Here is a 19387-nt window from a genome sequence, read left to right as displayed (position 1 = left end):
AAGACTCATTCGTGAATCCGAGCCCGGCATGAATATGAACCCTGCCAAATTTATATATATATATATATGCACAACTGACAAAGCTATACATTTATAGGCACAACAAAGTGAGTGCTCTACTCAACACATATTTATGCTCGTGCACAAAAAAAGACTGGGGGCCATGCCGCGCGGGAAACTACTTGGCATCTGCCTATAGCACGTTGCGTACACATTATTATTGTATTTTCTATTATGACTGCCAAGGTTTACATTTAATTTTGACGCAGCTCCTCAACGGTAATGATTTTTGGGGGCTTCATAACGAAGTCGTTGTTTCAATCGCACTTCTGCGCAGCCCGTTCCAGACTGTGCTACTGTATAAGTGAAGAAACAAACGAAATAAACTTCACACGTCGTGCCTACATGCCGCGACGCGAAACAATCATTTTAGACGGATCACTGCCTAGCAGGCAACTACGGCTAATGGTGCCAGTATAGAAACGTGAAAGAAAGGGGAACGTCATCAGGTCACTCACCCCGGGTGCACAGCTCATCTCCAGGTCGACCTCCACGCCATCTTCCTTGCACCAACCTGGATTGCAAAGAAAAAAAAAAGAGATCAGTGATTAGAGTGTCGCGAAAAGCAAGCAGTGGCGTTTATATATATATATATATATATATATATATATATATATATATATATATATATATATAAACGAGAAGAAAGGGGGCTAACCGAGGGGCCCGATTTTTATTAGTCATATCATGAGAAGCCAACAAACTCTGACACCACGGACAACACAGGGGAAATTAGTTGTGCTTAATAAATTGAATAAATAAATTGAATAAATTGAATGTTTGTTGGCTTCGCATGATATGACTAATATATATATATATATATATATATATATATATATATATATATATATATATATATATATATATATATATATATACGCACGCTGATGGCATAGTAAAGCTTACGGTTTCGTTCATGCTGATGGCATAATGGAGCCATTATCGTAAAGGAAACCTTAAAATTCATTATGCCAACAGTTTCGAGAGTGGGTAGTTCAGAAGTTTCGTCAGTGCTGCTTCACTGTTTGTACAACTGAAATTTTAAAACTGCCCTGACGAAGACAGTTCCACTCTCGAAACTGCTGGCACAAAAATGTTTTTAAGTTTCCGTTCACGACAATGCCTGCATTGCGCCGTCATTCCTTCAAATAATAACTTTTCCTTTTCTTTTTTTTTTCTCTGACGTCATATATGCAGCCCGTATTCGCTAAACACTCGGTGTTCTGGTGCACTACGTAGAAACATGCGCCGGCCGGTCGGAAGAGCGTACATGACGAAATGTTGTTACGAAAAGAAAAAAAAAAGAAGTATCCTCGGTGGATTGGGCCCCGCGTTTTCGGTTATGTTAACCGAAACAGTATAGGTCTTGCGCAAGCGCTCACCCGTCGACGTTAATAAAAGTGGTGGAGATGTCTGCAGAGGCAAGACGCAGAAGACTGCAGGCGACAGTGTCATTTCCGAACGTCCTTCAAGCGCGACATTCAAGGCAGCGTTTGGGACAGTAACTCGAGTAGAAGGCGACACGTCAAGGATGTTTTGTTTTGTTTTTACTCGTACATGTAATAGGCGGCGCCTGCGTGGCCATCACAGACTAACCAAAACCGAACGAAATAAGCATAGCTGCGACGGCGACGCGTTAATATTTCTGAGGCTGTCGTCTCCACTTGGTATACCACTCTGCGTCGTTCCAATGAAATGTGCCTTTGAACATTGCTTTTTACGGCGTCTTCTGGGAACGCTTGAATGTAATTACGGCTGTCTGCGAATCTCAGTGCTAAATTTCTCGCTTGCTCGACCGACGTTCAAGCACAGTGCAGGACACGGACAAGTCCACATGCTTGCACGTATGCATTTCTGCGCCCGAAACTTAATAATAATAATATATGGGGTTTTACGTGCCAAAACCACTTTCTGATTATGAGGCACACCGTAGTGGGGGACTCCGGAAATTTTGACCACCTGGGGTTCTTTAACGTGCACCTAAATCTAAGCACACGGGTGTTTTCGCATTTCGCCCTCATCGAAATGCGGCCGCCGTGGCAGGGATTCGATCCCGCGACTTCGTGCTCAGCAGCCCAACACCATAGCCACTGAGCAACCACGGCGGGTCGCCCGAAACTTCTGTGCTATACAGGATGTCCCAGCTGTCGTGCACCGAGATTTAAAGATATGCAAATGCCACGCAGCTGAACAGAACCAAGCCATTGTTGTTTGCCGTCACTTTGAGATACTCAGATCATTTTGTTTTGCATCACGCCTAACTACATAAGTTGTGTTAATCAAACGACTTCTCAAATACTATAATTAGATTAAAGGTGTCACTGAGGAAATTGTAGAGCAACATGGACAATTTGCGATACAGCTTGATGTTGCTCAATACGTGTTACCTAAATGTGTTTTTCCGAGCATGAAAGAAGTCCGCGAATGCACACGCAAAGTGCCGCGAGCTGCCAGTCTCGCGGTAATCTCGCAATAATTGAGTAAGACTAATTATGTAATTAGACGTAATGCAAAACACAATCTGAGTACCTCCAGGCAACGGCAAAACGATATTACTTTGGTTTTATCCAGCTACGTGGCATTTGCATATTTTTAAATCTTGGCGCATGACATGGTTGGGACACCCTGTATATTACAAAACCAGCAAGATAGAATGCTCTTCAGCCAACTTAACTATTAAATAAATTTTATGGTTTTACCGTGCCACAGCCCAATTTTATTATGAGGAACGACGTGTTGGGGAATCCGGACTAATTTTCGGTCACCTGGGGGTTCTTTAACGTGCACCAAATGCACGGTACACACGGGCGCTTTTTATTTTCATTCCGCGACCAGCGAAATGCGGTCATCGCGGTTGGAATCGAATCCGGGACCTAGAACTTAGCAGCGCAATGCCGTAGCCAGTGGCTACGGCGACGGGTGTCAACCACCTTAGTGACTTGACTTTTCGAGCTTGTAAAGTACAGAGTTGGGTTGACGCTGTAATGCCCGAACACAGTTTCCCCATCAATAAATGTTAAAACGACTTATGGGCCTATACCTCTGGATACACGGAAGATAGCTTCTAAGAAAAATGAAAACAGTTGAGTGATTTTCGAGCTATAACACAGTAGTTGTAGCAATTACTAATTAGTAACTGATTCGTCAAACTATCCACGAGTGAAAACTCGCCCCGGAGTATTAGGAAGGCTACCATAATAAGGCCCTGCGTCATGTTTACAGTGCTTAAGCGATAATTCTGAGATATGAAAACAACGTAGGACATACGATAGTTTGGGCGATGCAGGGTTAAAAAGGGTATCATACGGAACCCCAATAAACCTTCCGAGATTGAAATCCATTTGTATTGTCCCAAGAATAAAAAAAAAAAACAAGCATGCTGTCTACCATGCCTGCCTTCTTGACAGTGTGTCACTCGCGCAAGCCCCGGCATCAACCAGCATCAACTCGGCCTACACTTTTAGGCAAAGTTACACCCTTTACACCATAAACCATACAACAATAATGGTCATCTGCCTTGATGCGTTTCCTTTCTTGAAAACGCCGCGCCCGCTACATTCCTGTCGGGAATGCTATCATGCTGATAACGCGCATGCCGTTCGTTACTGAAAAGTACCGGGCTCGTAGCGTTAAAGAAAGGAAATGCATCAAGGCAGATGACGATTATTGTGGTGTGGCAGAAGGGGCACTCCAAAGGGTGTAACTTTGCCTAAGAGTGTATGTACTTTCTGTTCTTCCGCTACGTACAACGCCGTCGACGTGAAAGAGCGCTCACTCCACGTCGTCAGCAGCCAGTGTTGCGGCGCATCATTGCGAAAGTACTACGAGCGCGCTGCAGCCGCGACACAACAAACTGTCACACGATAACATCGGCCAGTGATGCAAGCGCTGACACATCCGCAAGCCTACCGGGCAGAGCTGAAGCGACGCTGGCGTTTAGGGGTAGGTATATCGGCCGCCGAGACGACGCGATGCTGCTCTTCGCGGGGAGACCCGTTCGACTTCGACGCCGAGGCGAAACCGCGTCGGTAGTGGTACGCAGTTCACTGGGAACCATGGTGCAGACCATGGTGTTGCTTGGATGGCGATGGCGATGAGAGTTGTAGAGGTGTGAACCGAAATCAGCCTTGTGCGTATCAGACACGCACAAAAACAAACGTTGTTGCCGGTTAGCTGTAATTATACCGATAGATCAGTGTGTCATGATTTCATACCACGTGCGTTCACTTGTAAGCTAGCCGGATTTGTTCGACGGAATTACACCGATGCAATGTCGCGTGGCGTGCACACTGGATCTTTTGTTGTTTCTTCTCGGATGACGAAGAAGCGAAGAATAACGTAGCTGAGGATAAAGAAGGTAAAGAAGGTTGATCGGTAACTAGTTAGTCTGCTTTAATCCTTTTGTACAACTTTCACTTTACCCTGATGCATACATCAGATCAGATTTTTTTCATCCCCTCCTCCGTTTTATCGTCGCTTGTTGGCCAATACCCCGTAGTGGGTGCACGCCATCGTATAGGGAGCAAGCAAGCAAGCTGGGTGCACATTGTAAACAATCCAATGTGGCCGTTCCCCTTCGTGGGTACGAGCAATGTTTGAAACAACAACAACAACAACGACGACGACGACGACGACGACGACGACGACGACGACGACGGCAACAACAACAACAACAACGACAACGACGACGACGACGACGGGTGACTTGTAGGAAAAAAATTGTCATAGTATGATGTTGGGCTAGCAGGAGGCTAGCCCACCTTTTTAGCAAGAAATAGACCGAGCATCTGGAAGTGTCAAAAACCCCGCAAAAGAGCGCATACAAATATTCGCTTTAATAGAGCTATTTATGCGTTAGAAAGTATATTTGTAGCTTCACTGTTTAATAGCTGGTGTCCTAACCTATGCCACAGCGACAGCTTTCTCTGGATAACGGAAGCAGATATCGAAGGGTATGCGTGTGATGGCTGCAGACTTCACAGCCGCCATGTTTTAGACGCCACCTATTCCGTATAGAACAGAGGTGGCCGCATGCACATCTACATGAGTATAGTGCAGATAGGGCTACATATAAGACGATTCGTTATATATAAGTACTGTCCATGTGTTTAACCTATTCCACTGGACAGCAGCAGCAACTGCAGCCACGGTCAGCAAAGTCCCGGTAGGTTTCGCAAAAAAAAAAAAGTTACGCCTTTAATAAAAAATTGAGCCTCCGGTATTGTTCGTCCGATCCTCCTCGCCCATTGCTACTACGTCATCCGACTGACGTCACCTCGTTCACACAGGTGTCGTCTTCCCCGCAGGCGTGTTCTCCCCTCCATCCGCGCCTGCGTCTCTCTTGTGTCCGCGCCGCTTGGGGCCGCCACGTTTCTTTGTCAGCCGTTAGGCCTCGCCGAGAGCCGCGTCTGCTACCCTACGTCAACAAAGGAAATGGGATGTGGAAGACAAGCAATCGCTCCTCCTGTAGACACTACACTCGCAAGCAGCAAACGCCGATTTATTGTTTATCTTTCGGCGTCCGCCCGGCCGACAGCCATCTTGTGCCTCTTCCTCGATGTTTTCCTTTCTGTTTTGTCCCTCGCGCGCATTTCTGTCCCTTACGTGCGCTTCCTCCTTTCGCATCCGCAAACCTCTCTCAAGCACTCGAGTGTCTCTTAAGCACGACTGTCTGAGGCCTCTGCACTTCAATTCTGTGTGCTGCGGGCTCTGGAGCACCACGCGTGTCTGTGACGTCCGCTGAGCGCATCCCCTTCCGTTTCTCGTCGTTTCTACCCAGAGGAGTGTGCAAGGCGTGTTGCTAGAAACACCTCTCCAAATTTCATTAAAGATGGATTACAGAGATAGAGAGAGAATAGCATTGAGAGAACTATTCACAAAGAAGTTCTTACGCAAAACATTTCCGTAATAACAAGTGCCAGACAATCGTTACTTCGGCTCCTAAATACGTATATACCGACGATGGCCGGCCATCGACGAACATCTCTGACGAACGAAAAGCTTTGCGAATCCTGGACCCCGGATAACACGTGCTCGAACAAGCGGGCCGATCGCACTGTCAGCGGCTTCGCGAGAAACTAACGGATGCGAAGACGCGTTGCACAGTTCTAACAAGACGCACGCGAAGAAAAAACACCCTCACAAACACAAAACGGCGAGCAACATCTATGCGTGATCTTGCTTATTTTTTTCTTATTTTCTCGTGTGTCCTAGTAGAACTGCGAAGCGCGTCTTCGCATCCATGATCGAGAAGCAGCCAGCCAGAGCACAACCGTATGTCAAGCAATCAGCATCGCTTCGGAAGACAGGCCAGTGAACCAAGCGGGCCTGGTCATCGTTCCATTAACTCATAAAGGGTAGCAGTTTCAATTGCGTATGCGCACGACACCTCGGTTTGTTAGCTCTTGTCATCTCTCTACGGCAAACCATTAAAAGCGGTCGGAGCGAGTCAGAAAGGCGAATCACTGCGGTCGGAAAGCTGCAACCCTCCCGGTCGGTAATGAAGTTGCGCCGACTCGCAAACCAAGCGGAACTAACGGGGGAAGAACAAACGAAAAAAAAAAACAACACAGTAACACTAACTACCAAGCAAAAAATACCAAGCGCCCGCCCTAACGCTAGGGTGACTGAATAAAACATGACTGAAAAGGAGGAAACAGCCCGTGAATAAAATATGTTGCACAACAGGGGCGCTAAACATCTAAACAAAAACGGATGCGAAGAAAAAAACTACCGAAGTGCGTGCGCAGAATTGAGTGAAGGCGCTAAGACGCAAATGAAAAAGCTCGTTGCTAATTGATTAACACGAGCGAGGGGTGACCGGGAGGGCAGCTAAATAATGCCACTGGGTGTTCCTGCACTTTTTCCTCGTTTTTTTTTTCGGCATTAGTGCAGGTGTTTGCTTTTCTTCGCTGCCACCTGTACTGTTTGTTTCTTGAGTGGTTTTGAGTTTAGCAATGTTTATCGCGAGGCGTTGAGAAATCGCGGACGCCTTTCGCTGCGAGAGTCACAATAGCGCACTGACGTTATATGGCACAGCAACCACGCCGGGATCGCATTAGATAATTAGTTAACGGTGGAAGCAGCCGCGTGCTCTGCGCACCGTGGACAGGCGCGCGCAACCGGGAAAGAAGTTCGGCTTAGAAGCATGGCCTCCGAAATCGGGTGGCGCGAACTCGGAGGCCACGTTAGAAAGTGCGTTATCTCCGAAGGTGGTCATCTGCAGAGGACGTCGATAAACGAGATGCCGAGGTGTGTCGAAATTGACGTTGCCGAGGACGGCGGGTAGGGAAAGCTTTACTTAGAAGCTAAGCTATCCTTGCGAACCATACACCGGACTTTGCTGACCATAGCTACTGCTTGGGCGCTGCGCTGGTGTCTCGGCGACTAGTTTACACGCCGGACTGCACACACGTGACACATCGACTTACGCGTATAGCCCCGTCTGTACTACCACCTGCAGATGTGCCGAGTGCTGGGCTTCGTTCTCCTTGCGAAATTACGCAGCGAAACGTACAAACTGGACCTAAGTATCCTCACCGCAACAAATGTAGGCATATTGGTGCATAATTACTTTAATGAAGCAATGCTTTTTCGTGCCTTCATTGCTGGGCTTTCGCGCGTCTGTTAGGTTGTCTTCTCGCCGTATAAAGCTAGTCAATCTTTCGGATTGTAAACCGGGCGGATCCCGAAAGATGGCGCGATGAACAGTGGGCGCGCCGATCTCTGAGGAAGCGTAATCTGCTTGTTGCGTGGATAACGTGGCTCGCACGTCGAGGGCTGAGGACCGCGTCCTGCTGACCTGCCGGGCAAGATAGGCGTGTATTTGTCGAGCTGTAAAAGAAACACGCGTTTCAGCAGATGCAGAGTTTCACGAAATTTAATCACTCGCTTAACGAAAGCTTCGATTCACGTACGCGTGTCTTTCGAAAGATGTGCGTTGGATCCGCATAACCTTCGGTCGAATTTTTCAGGTCCGACGTTCCGAGCCTCGATGACAAAGCCTCTTCGAACTCGACCCGACGAAGTCCGCGAGAAAACTTGGAGTTTCCGTTGCAGTTGCATAAGTCAGTGACTAGGGGGTTTTGGGGGGTGGGCTGAGGTGGAATTTTCCCTGGGAGGAGCGCGGGCGACGGGGCCACAGTCCCTCAGTGTGCGCGCCGTGACAGGGTAATAATAATAATAATAGTTATGGGGTTTTACGTGCCAAAACCACTTTCTGATTATGAGGCACGCCGTAGTGGGGGACTCCGGAAATTTCGACCACCTGGGGTTCTTTAACGTGCACCTAAATCTAAGTACACGGGTGTTTTCGCACTTCGCCCCCATCGAAATGCGGCCGCCGTGACCGGGATTCGATCCCGCGACCGCGTGCTCAGCAGCCCAACACCATAGCCACTGAGCAACCACGACGGGTTGCCGCGACCGGGTATTTGGCGGCAGCAGGCTGAACATTGTGCTGAGGTTTGACGTAGTAGTTCTGCGGAAACCCGCAAGGTGGAGAGAAGTAATTAATAAAGGAAAAATCAGACATCCCCCCGTTTCGTAGCAATTGTTACAAAGGAAACCCATACGGGTTCCTCGAAAGAAAAGCCTCAGAGTTGAAGAAAAATTCGTCCAGGTTCGGGACTCGAACACGGGACCACTGCCTTTCCGGGGCATCCGCTCTACCATCTGAGCTAACCAGGCGGCTAGCAGATGGCAGGGCGAAGTCGAATTAGTCGACAACACACGAAGCAAAGGCAAGTGTTTGACGTAGTAGTTCTGTGGAAACCCGCAAGGTGAAGAGAAGTAATTAATAAAGGAAAAATCTGACATCCACCCGGAAAGTGGCTGCCCCGGAAAGGCGGTGGTCCCGGGTTCGAGTCCCGGACCAGGACGAATTTTTTTCAACTCTGAGGCTAATCTTTCGAGGAACCCGTATGGGTTTCCTTTGTAGCAATTGCTACGAAACGGGTGGTTGTCTGATTTTTCCTTTATTAATTGTGCTGAGGTGTTAGCGACAGGGCCTCGTATAAGATGGAGTCGAGCCGGCGTTGGTAACATGCTTGTTTGCGCTAGTCCAAATATCTAACCCTGCGTCTTCGGGTTAATTTGGCACTAATCAAATGGACTCGCTGCCTTCGGGTTAATTTGGAACTGATTTGGTTACAGACCCTTCTGTTCCCTTTGTAAGTAAACAAAAGGAATGGGATCGGTTGTACAATTACCCTGTTTAGGCCAGGGACGTTAAAGGGAAGCTGAAACACTTTTCGAAAAAAATGAGTTCTCTGCGGCATTCTACAGTTTTGAGTCCCCTGAACACGAATATCTTGTTCAAAAAGGGCGGAAACAAGCGCAAGCGGCTGTTTTTTCATGAAAACGCGCACCAGCGCCTCAGGGTATCGCGCGAACGCCGCTGTTACCCGTGATTGGTCGGAGCCGCTGTGACGTCAGCGGCGGCAGTCGCCGGTCGGCGCCGCCGTTTGAGAGCGTAGCACGCTGTTCTGTTCTGGCTGCATAGCTGAGTTGTAAGCATTATGGAACGTTCTCGCTGTCTCGGACAGCTTGTATTTTCGCCGTACATGTTCGAACCGACAGTTGATACGGAAAACGATGGCGGCAACGGCGGCAACGACGATGTTGAGTGTGCCAAAAGCGAGAGCGATGTGTACACCTTCTCGCGCGCTGGAAATCTTAGCTGTTACGTATGCTTTTTTTTTTCATGTAGCTGCACGTTCCAATGACGGGAGAAAAAATGCGCTAAAGTGTCACTGGGAACTTGCTGCTGGAAGAATGCCGAAGCACTAACTTCTCATTATATTGTAAACACGGGTACAATTCCGCGATGTCAAGCACCTTGCCGCTGCTTGTCTGAAGTCCCGTGGTTTTCTGAGCGTTGATACACGATCGCGAACATAAGTGCCGCGTTTCAAAGCGCGCACATGCAGTGCTGCGAGGTACAGTCATGGAAGTTGCTTATCATACACATCCAGATCGAGATGGTCAGGGGGATTATATGTGCACTATTCAGAATATGGTTCGACGACTTTGCGATTGTGGCTCGATCAAGAATCGGTATGCGCGATCCATGCTAGTGTTGACATAAAGACATTAGGCAGTTTTAGTACCGCCGTGTGGTAAACATGATAACTGCAACCGTACGTCGAATGTCACTAGGCAAGCCTATACTCAAATTTATACCTCGGGTGCAACGCTGTGGAAGCTACGCACGAAGTCCGGTTACCAAAATTTATTACTGCGCGCGTTTCCGTCTATGGTTCGCAGCGTGCCAGCGGCATTTGCTCGCGCGAGCATGCACGTGAAGCTGCCGCGACGGGCTGCAATTAAAGAATGCCGAAAAGAAAATTGATTTAAAAGAGCGTGTTAGCAGCCGCATAAGTACACGGATTGTTTCTATGGGTAAATTCTTTTTTTTTTCATTCAGAACTGAGCTTATATATGAAAAGTTTTCTCAAAATCGGGTCAAGAAACACCGAACTTTTTCTAAGTGCGAACGCAGCCACTGCAAGAAGTCTCAAGCCTCCACAGCGTTGCACCTGATGTATGAAACGGAGTATAGCAACGCTAGCAACAACGCGTTTCCGCATTTTACGTAAGGCTATCCGGCTATCGCGGAAATAGTCCGAGTACAGCACAGCACTGCGCTGCAAGCTTCTTGTGCTTCGGGAACCTGTGAAACACCACATCGTCTCGCCCGCGTGTGTTCGCGCAGCCGATTGCTGCACAGAACGAGGGCATGTTGGGCGCCCTTGGCTGTAGGCACTCACGCAGCACAGAAGGAAAGAACAGTCTACGAAAATCGCAAAACAAACGTGAGCGGCGGCGGCGGCGGCAAATCTCTCGTAGCGTCGTTCAGTAAAGCGCAGGACGGAAGGAGGCATGCCAGTAAAGCCCCTCAATTTTCCAAAAGTAGCGCCATTCTTAGATCTTTCCGCCACCCCGCTCACCCAGGCGCTTCCTCCTCCACTCCTCCTGTCGCCCCAGCCTCCTCCGCTCCCCCATTGGCCAAGCTGTGTCACGTGAAAGCGGGCCCCGCGCTTTTGTATATTTTTTTCTTTCCGGCGCAGAGCAGGCGCCGCGCTTTTGTATATGTTTTCTTTCCAGCGCGCTGCGACCCCCAATCTTGGGCCTGCGACCCCCATTCTTGGGCCTCCGCGACGAAGTACGGCAGGCGGTTTGAAGGAGCGCGGTAGTTTTATACAATGTGTTAGGGCCGAGTGCTTAATTGCGATGCCGTGCTGCTGCGCCTACGGTTGCCACAACAGACCCAGTGACGGCAAAAAGCTTTTTGTTTTACCATCCGCCGGGCGCAACGCAAAACGAAGAAAAGTGTGGATTCACAAGATCGGGCGGGCTGACTTCGAGCAAGTGGCAAAGAACGCGCGGCTTTGTGAAGTGACACGGCTCCTCCAACCTCTTCTTTTGACGCCCGTGTCAAAACGGGCCCGTGTCCAGTGCATTGGGGGTGCGTTAAAGAACCCCAGCTGCAAAAAAAAATTAATCCAGAGCCCCCATTATGGCGTGCCTTATGAGACCGTGGTGTTGGGATGTAAAACCCAAGAATCAACTTTTCTTCTGTCTTGTGTGCCTTGACTGTTCCAGTTAACGCAACACTGCTTCCTTGTGAAAACTTACAACGCAAAAGAATACAGACGCACGTAGTATACAGAGATAAAATTAGCACTTCAGCAAAAGTGTTGCTGGTGCCAATGAGGGAGGGGGATAATTATTTTATGAACCTCTTTCCAGTTGTCCCATCAAGTTCCTTCTTTCTTTTCTATCAAATTCTAACCATTTGCACTGTAATAAATAAATAACGATTTCATATGCTGGTAAGTTGTTAAAATTATCTATACCGCCTATGTGTGAAAACGTTGCTCATGGACACCACAACCTGTGCATGAGCTACGTACATCTGTAAAAGGCGCGGAACAGAAACGGCCCTGCTGCCAGGCATTGCTGACCGCAGACAGTCGGAATCTCTCACGCGCCGGCCGAACAAAAGCATCCTGCAGGTACGTAAATTAACCTACGAAACCACGTGCACATACTTTCGCGCTGTCAAAACCTGAAACTCTGGTAATTACTCGCGTGTCTGAGCACACCGCGTGCTTGTGTCGTGTTTCAGCAACACGAACTTTCAACGTGCGCGCGCTTTACGCCTTAAATAAGCCTTGAATAATGGTGCTTTTCTCTATTTCTTCCGCAAATCCGACACGACATTCTTAAGGCCAGTTACCGACTGACAAAGCAAGATCTAGATTGAAAAAACTGCTCCGCAGGACTCGAACGAACTTTTCCGCGGATTTCCTCCCGTAGCGTGTTAGCCGTCGTCTGCTACGGCAGGCCCACTGCCGGCGGCGCCACCGTCGAGGCCGCGCCGAGCGGAGGAGGAGAGAAGTGAATGGCGCTACTTTGGGAGATTGAGGGGCTTTACATGCCAGCGCATGCCAGCACGCCGGTCCGGCAGCTCGGTCCCCGCCAGTGACGTCACTCTCGCCGGTTCTCTCCTCTGGTAACCTCCTCACCCGGCGCTCCGGGAAGCGATGGGGGCGTGTCCGCGGGGGTGATTTAGAAAGCGATTTCCGCCCCTTATATTAACAAAACGAAGAAAAAAATTTCGGAACCGTAAATTATTATGTCTGTTCTTCCCAGTCCCAGCAATTCATGGAAATTGAAAACCGCTTCAGCTTCCCTTTAATTAGGCACCCAGTGCAGTGCAGCGCGGGCGAGCTATTTAGGTCTTTCGTTTAGTGAGGCTTCCTCGCACTAAGGTAATTCCAGACGATGTCTCTCGGTATCTGGAGCTGGTTGGTAGCACTCGTGCATAATTTGTTGGGGATTCGCCCTCCTGGCAGAACATTGCAGGGACGCCTGGAGTCCGTAAATATGACTGCGCGATCGGCTTTTTCAGGCGTGTCTTCAATGGCTCTAATGAACGCTGTGAGGTTGGCTCAGCGCGTTTTAGTTCGTGGCACGGGTACTCTGCGTGGAGGCCGGTAGGAATAGGCAGGATAAGTGTATAAAGCAAAATAGATAAATATGCGGTATCTACGTGGGATACGTGAGTACCTGAATAGATAAATACGCGGTATCTAAGTGGAATACGTGAGTACCCGAACGCTTGTATAAGTGCAAGATATGGGCTCACAGCGTGGAGTCGTTGTTGTAGACTGTATGGGGCCTGCATCCGCATCTGAAGACAATACGCCAGATTGGCGGAAACCCTAAAATGAAGTATGCACGTCAAAGGCAAAAGTAAAAATCTACAAAACACACCGTTCAAAGACTACCATACAAATTAACTGATAGTGCTCTTAAATACATACCGCTTGGGTCAAATAGATCAAAGGCCAAGGCACTGCGGTCACGACAAAGTAAAAAAAAGAAATTCTGAAGGAGAGGAAGGCAACGAAGAATTCTAGAAAAGATAAATTCGCCATAGGTAAGCACACACGTATTATTATTTTGTAACCAAGTAAGAAAATAAAATAGCACAACAAACAAGGTGTATATGAGGAAATCAAGCCTAAGAAATATAAACTACAAAAAAACGTACATTCTGAACGTTTAGGGTGATGTAAAGAAGTAGGCGTAGATACAGCAATAGATAAGAGTGACGAATGATAGAACACGAGCCTCAATAAGAATCTAGTAACAGAAATGCGTGTATATATATATATATATATATATATATATATATATATATATATATATATATATATATATGTATATAAAGTGAACCAAAACTAGAACATCAGCCAGTGTATCCTTTTCTTTACGTTCTTCTTCAAGTAGACGCAATGGGTCAGGAAAAGAGGCTTAAAGACCCAAGCAACACTAGAATCAAAGCCAATTTTTCGTCTCGCAAAACCGAATTTTTTTCTTCTTCCTTTTTGGTGCAGCTACGACCAAGTTGGGTGTACATTGGCCGTATGTCTAGTGCAACTAGGAGTCGGCCACAGCGAAAGGTAACCACGAAGTTCAACGCACGCAACTTCTGTAACAAAGGCGAAACTCCAAGCAGCTCACGCATCCCGAGACACAATAGCGTTGCTTTGTGTGCAGGGGGAAAACATTAGAGGCGAGTACGCGTCGGGACACGGTTTAGGCACTACGTTAGGCCTTACGTTAGGACTTACGTTAGGACTTACGTTAGGCGTTACGTTAGGCGTTACGTTAGGCGTTACGTTTAGGCTACATGACCATGTGCGTTCTCCTGATGCCGACATATTGGCCACTTCGAGCGAGACATTTTCCATTGATTATCCCATTCTTCCCGAGATTAAGGAGATATGTCAGTACTCTTCTACCGACGTTAATGGATGTGCGCATTCCCCGCAGGCTATACTGGCAGATATTCGAAGTGATGTAATCAAGCAGATATACTAGTGAACCGGAAATGATGCTAGCATACTTTGCAGAGTCGCTGTTTTGTAAAAGGAATTGCAGTGACGCCCGAATCAAGAAGTTCCTCGGCACAAGTGCGATAGGAATAGCTCATTACTAATAGTATACTGTTGTGGTCGGTTTAGAGTGCTCTGGCAGCGCTAGAAAGGTAACGTAAAATAGTAACTAAGAGATACAGCTAACACAAGCGGGATCCACTGAGGAAAATTAGGAACAAATTATGCACGGTTATGCGTTCATGGACAGTACAGCTTTAAATATGTCTTTTTCGTAACCTTTGTATATAGCACTTCCAGAGCGCTCTCAAAAGATCATCCGAATGTGTCATAAATACAATTGACAGCAGAAACGCACTATAATATAAGTTTCATCGTTTGGGACTTATCTTGTCAGCATACAATTATCGCCTTTCGTCTTCATATAGTCATCTTCTTCCTTCAACGCTGCGCTCCCATTATTTTCGTGTTCTGAACGCCGTGCGTTCATCATCGTGACGTAGCCTTTCTTACAGGAATTTAGGTAATACAGAGTGTTAAAGAAAGAAAAAAGCACACGATAGATGACGGTTATTGTTTGCGGAAAATAAAAGCTACAGAGCGTGTAAAGAATGACTGCAAAGTTCAGCGCCTATCCCTACACTACAGTGGCCATCGGCAGAAATTTAGGTGGCAATACTAAACCTCGTTACCTAAGTTAATGATGGTAAATGCCTCTGGGTGCGCTGCTTTCTACCCACCGTTCCTTTACCAGTTATATATATATATATATATATATATATATATATATATATATATATGTATATATATGTGCATACACACACACACACATTAGGGAGCGAATACGGACGCACGCGTACATGCTTCTTCGCCAGCCTTGCTACACAGGAGTCCACAGAAGTCTCGAGAACATCTTCGCCCGGGAGTCGCTGTTGTGGTCGGGAGGTCACAGAGGAACCCCGCAGCATGCCGCATGCCGATGAATGTCATCCATTTTTAACGTCCCCTCCTACTTTCGCCCCTCGCGTGCACTAACGTCTCGTCCACTGCACGACAATTAGTTGCATCGCAAACAGAACTGCGCAACATGCCTTCTGCATGTTATATGCCGTGTGCCTAACGTAAGCACAGCGGTGCCAGCGAAGGAGTATCCGGGAGGCCACGAGCAGTATCTCCCAAGCCCGACGTCCCCGCGGAACGCAGATGTTCTTCGGCCAGAAGGAGTGCTCGAGGTGTATACGCTCAGTGCATGACGAATGAACCGCACAACGTCTCCGTCGACGGGAGACTGAGTTGCAAGCGCTGAGGAAAGTGCCGAAACCATTCGTACCCCTTTTCTCCCCCGCGGCTGTGTTGGTGCCTTTTGCACATTTTCTTCACCCGCATTTACTTTATTTTTACTTGCTACTGCAGGAAACCATTGCTCTTCTCTTTCCCGTGACGCTGTTATCGTGGCTCCCACAGGCGCGCTTGTATTCTTTTCTTCTTCTTCTGTCCTTTTCTGGTTTCCACGGCAACCGGGTAGCCGTGACCGCCGTACGAAATGCAACTGCGTTTTCTCGATTGTTTGGCAGTCTACGTCGCACAAGCCACAAGGGGGTTTATAAGAAGGAGCGAAGAGTATAGAAAGGGCGCTCCCTAGCTATTGGTCGGACGTGTGTCGGAAGCCAAGCGAAGAAGTCTAAGTTATTCAATTTACGGCGTTAACGGTGTTATGCTATATGTATATATATATATACCTTCAGTCTACTGCGGAGAGACCTATGCTGTCGTTGGCTTCGGTGTGAACGACAAGCTGCCGGAAAGCGCCGAGGAAGGAAATAGGCAGTGCCAGGACCCTCGAGAGCGCCGAACTACAAAGGTCGAAAACTTGGCACGCTCCTTCCTTCCCTTCCTTTCTTTTTGCGCCAATGTATTGTGAAATCAAAGCGGCACCCCCGAACCGGTACGCGGACCTTACCTGAATCGCGCTTTTTTTCGAAGGCGAATACATGTTTGCTGGTGCACGCACAGTGGGAAATCCATTGCGAGTATAGTTTTCCTTTCGCTTGCACTCATTTAACGCCCGGAAACAGCAGGCGGCGCTACGTCATACACACTGAACCAACCAGGGGGTAATGTGTATCGGTGGTCCTATTTTAGTCAATGGTGGCCTGGTTATTCTTTGGGTGTTAGCGCGAACTGGTTAAGCACCGCTCAACACTAACACGTGAAAGATGACGAGGTTAACTATACCACTCATTAGGCACACCGCTCGGTGAAAAGGCACAGCGGCTTTTCCATTCGGCGACCGCGGTACGTGAACATCTTTTAATCATTTCATGTCGCGAGCTACCACGAACGAAGAAGAACGTAGTGCTGTCATATGCCCCCTGCAACATGCCCCCTGAAGCAGCAGTAATTGAAGCCAGTGTCGTGGTGAGCCGACTGTAAGTTGCCAAATGCCTTCATTCCCTGATATCCAAAATAGTTTCCAAAGAGATCGCCGAGATAACGCCAAAACTTCGATACCAATGTGAAATGAAGGGTAGGGAAGTTCTACACAACTATAAAGTTCCAGTGAAATAAGGGCCAGAAATGGCTACCCATTGTTTCTGAAGCGGCCAGGTTGTGGGTCACCATGTCGAACCACGACGTAATTAGATCACATTCTGATAACAGAGTCAACAAGAAACTATGTCGAGCCATATCGATAGTGCAGGTGTCAAAACTAGCCGATAACCGCTCCTGACGTAAAATTATGCATAAGAACAGTGAATGAAGGCTTGCGCACGTTCTATAAGAAATGGCCAACTCAAATTTAAATAAAGTAAGGGCAGATTATTAACTGACGTCAGTGGATTTGAATAACGAATTCGACAATGAATTCCAAAGATAACTTAGCCAACACGACAAGACGAGGATAAGCAAACGGAGACAACAGGGAATGCGCTGTTCCTGTTACAAATTATACGGAGCCCGAAGGGGTCATTGTTACATACGAGCCTGCGGGAGCATTACCGTTTCTTAAGTCTGCTGAGTGGAATCAACATTAAAAAGGCGGACAAGCAAGAAGAGGGAGGACATACGAATGCGCTTGACTTGTCCCAGCTCTTCCTGTGCGAGTGTGTTCTTGAATTGATGACTTCACACGGGTTTGGCGTATCTGGGATGTCGGCATCTCGTAACCACTTCCAGAAACGAAACGGCCCTTTCGCGCCTTCAGAGCGTCGTAGCGAGTCACAAAATGCAGCGAAACGTAGGTCTCAATGAGCCAAAAAGCCATGTTTCGTTAAAAAGTAGGTAGAACGAACGGTAGGGCACAATTAGCGTCAATATAGTCGGAGACAGCGAGAAAGAGAGAGACAAAAGGGAAGAAAAGACAGGGAGCTTAGCGAGTGTAAATACTGGCTGGCTACCCTGTGCTGGGGAAGGAGTAAAGGGAATAAAAGGAGAAGGAAGAGAGAAAAAAAACAAGAAAAATGCACACAGTAACGCGTTGTTACGCGTTACTGTGTAGGAATATAGTCGGAAGTTAAGCACACTGCACTATAGATCGCATAAGCTCGGGGATCGGACAAACAGGCATCTTGGTCACAACACGAAGGGGTCCATCAAAATGGCGATGCTAATGAAGACGTGGCCAACGCAATGGCGCGGCAAATACGACAAGAATAAGATACGAAATCAGTGAAAAATAAATATAAAGAAGGGACGTATAAAATAGAGACATTCAGCCAACATGGAAATATCGATTCAATTGAACCATCATGTGCACCTTGTATTTTTTAGCGTCAACACTCGGTTGATCCTTTCTTTTTTAGCTAAGCTGCATATAGCTAGCCTCCGGCGGTGGTCGATGTCCTTCCGTCTACGCGCTGCGTCGATACGAAAAAATTTCGCCTCCAGTTTCTCGCGAACGCCCTGTAGCTCTCAATCTGATGTATGTATCTTGAATAATATTGTGCTGAAATTGTCTGCTAAGATGACTCTAACGTTACACCGAGTTTCAACTGCTTTTGGTAATTACGTAGTTCACAGTGAAGTTGTAAATATTGTGGAATTCCCGTTTGCCATGTGTCGGTACTTGCACACGTCACTACTTCATAAAAGAACTAGAATAAATCACTGCACAGTCAATGGTTGTATTCGTTGTCTGTGTCTTTTAATAATAATAATAATAATAATAATAATAATAATAATAATAATAATAATAATAATAATAATAATAATAATAATAATAATACCTATATATACACAGATGCGGCGACCGAGGTAAAACGTCACCACAGCTTCGCTGCTAGTCCTTCTGCACAGAGTGGAATTGCTGAGGAATTTGTTAGTGCCAATTCCTCTCAACGCTTATACTGTCTAGTACAACAGTTAGGTACTCCTAAGAACTTCCATTATCAACTTCAGAGTTATAAGCTCCCATTCGTCTTATTTATAGGCTCCCACGAATTGACTTTCTTTTTCTTTTTTTTGGGGGGGGGGGGGGGGGGCAGGCGAAACACGGAAGACAGGTCCCTGTCGCAAACCGCCCTTGTCGTGAAACGTTGTCTCCAAAGACATATTCACGTTCAACCACTGTCGACCGCTAATCGGCGAAGTGCTGCTCCGCGCAAAAGGCGGAGTGGTGCTTTGAACTCTGACGAAACAGCGAAAAGAAAAAAAAAACTGAAACAGTATCTTACGATTTTTCCCAGCCGAGGCATATACACTCTGTACATTGGAAGTGTCCCCGACAGCTTTCCAGTGTTTCGAATGCCGATAATGAGCAAAGCCCGGAAACCGGGGGCGGCCGTCTGGCCAGTTTCAAGTTGCCCGCAAGCGTGGACGCACAACGGGGCAGCTTTAGTAAGAAATTTGGCAACTGCAAGGCGCGGGCTATCGCACAAGGCCGGGAACGAAGTGGGCGGGGAGGACTTGGGTTTGTTTAC

General features: G+C 47.4%; 1 protein-coding gene across 6 annotated transcripts in view; it reads right to left on the bottom strand.

Annotated features, from left to right (window-relative positions):
- Calx (sodium/calcium exchanger 3) overlaps window positions 1-19387 on the bottom strand; it is a 339781-nt gene that overhangs the window by 156886 nt on the left and 163508 nt on the right. For 5 of the 6 annotated variants that reach the window (XM_070522204.1, XM_070522200.1, XM_070522205.1 and 2 more), the window contains one exon: window positions 519-574. The gene's annotated coding sequence lies outside the window, so the exon portion shown is untranslated. Of the gene's footprint in view, window positions 1-518; window positions 575-3969; window positions 4115-19387 lie in introns of those variants that run through there. The other variant, XM_070522202.1, reaches the window with a different exon arrangement.

Source organism: Dermacentor albipictus, chromosome 7, assembly GCF_038994185.2.
Source record: "Dermacentor albipictus isolate Rhodes 1998 colony chromosome 7, USDA_Dalb.pri_finalv2, whole genome shotgun sequence".
Classification (NCBI taxonomy): Eukaryota; Metazoa; Arthropoda; class Arachnida; order Ixodida; family Ixodidae; genus Dermacentor; species Dermacentor albipictus.
Note: the sequence above shows the minus strand (reverse complement) of the source record. Positions and strands in the feature narration are given on the sequence as shown.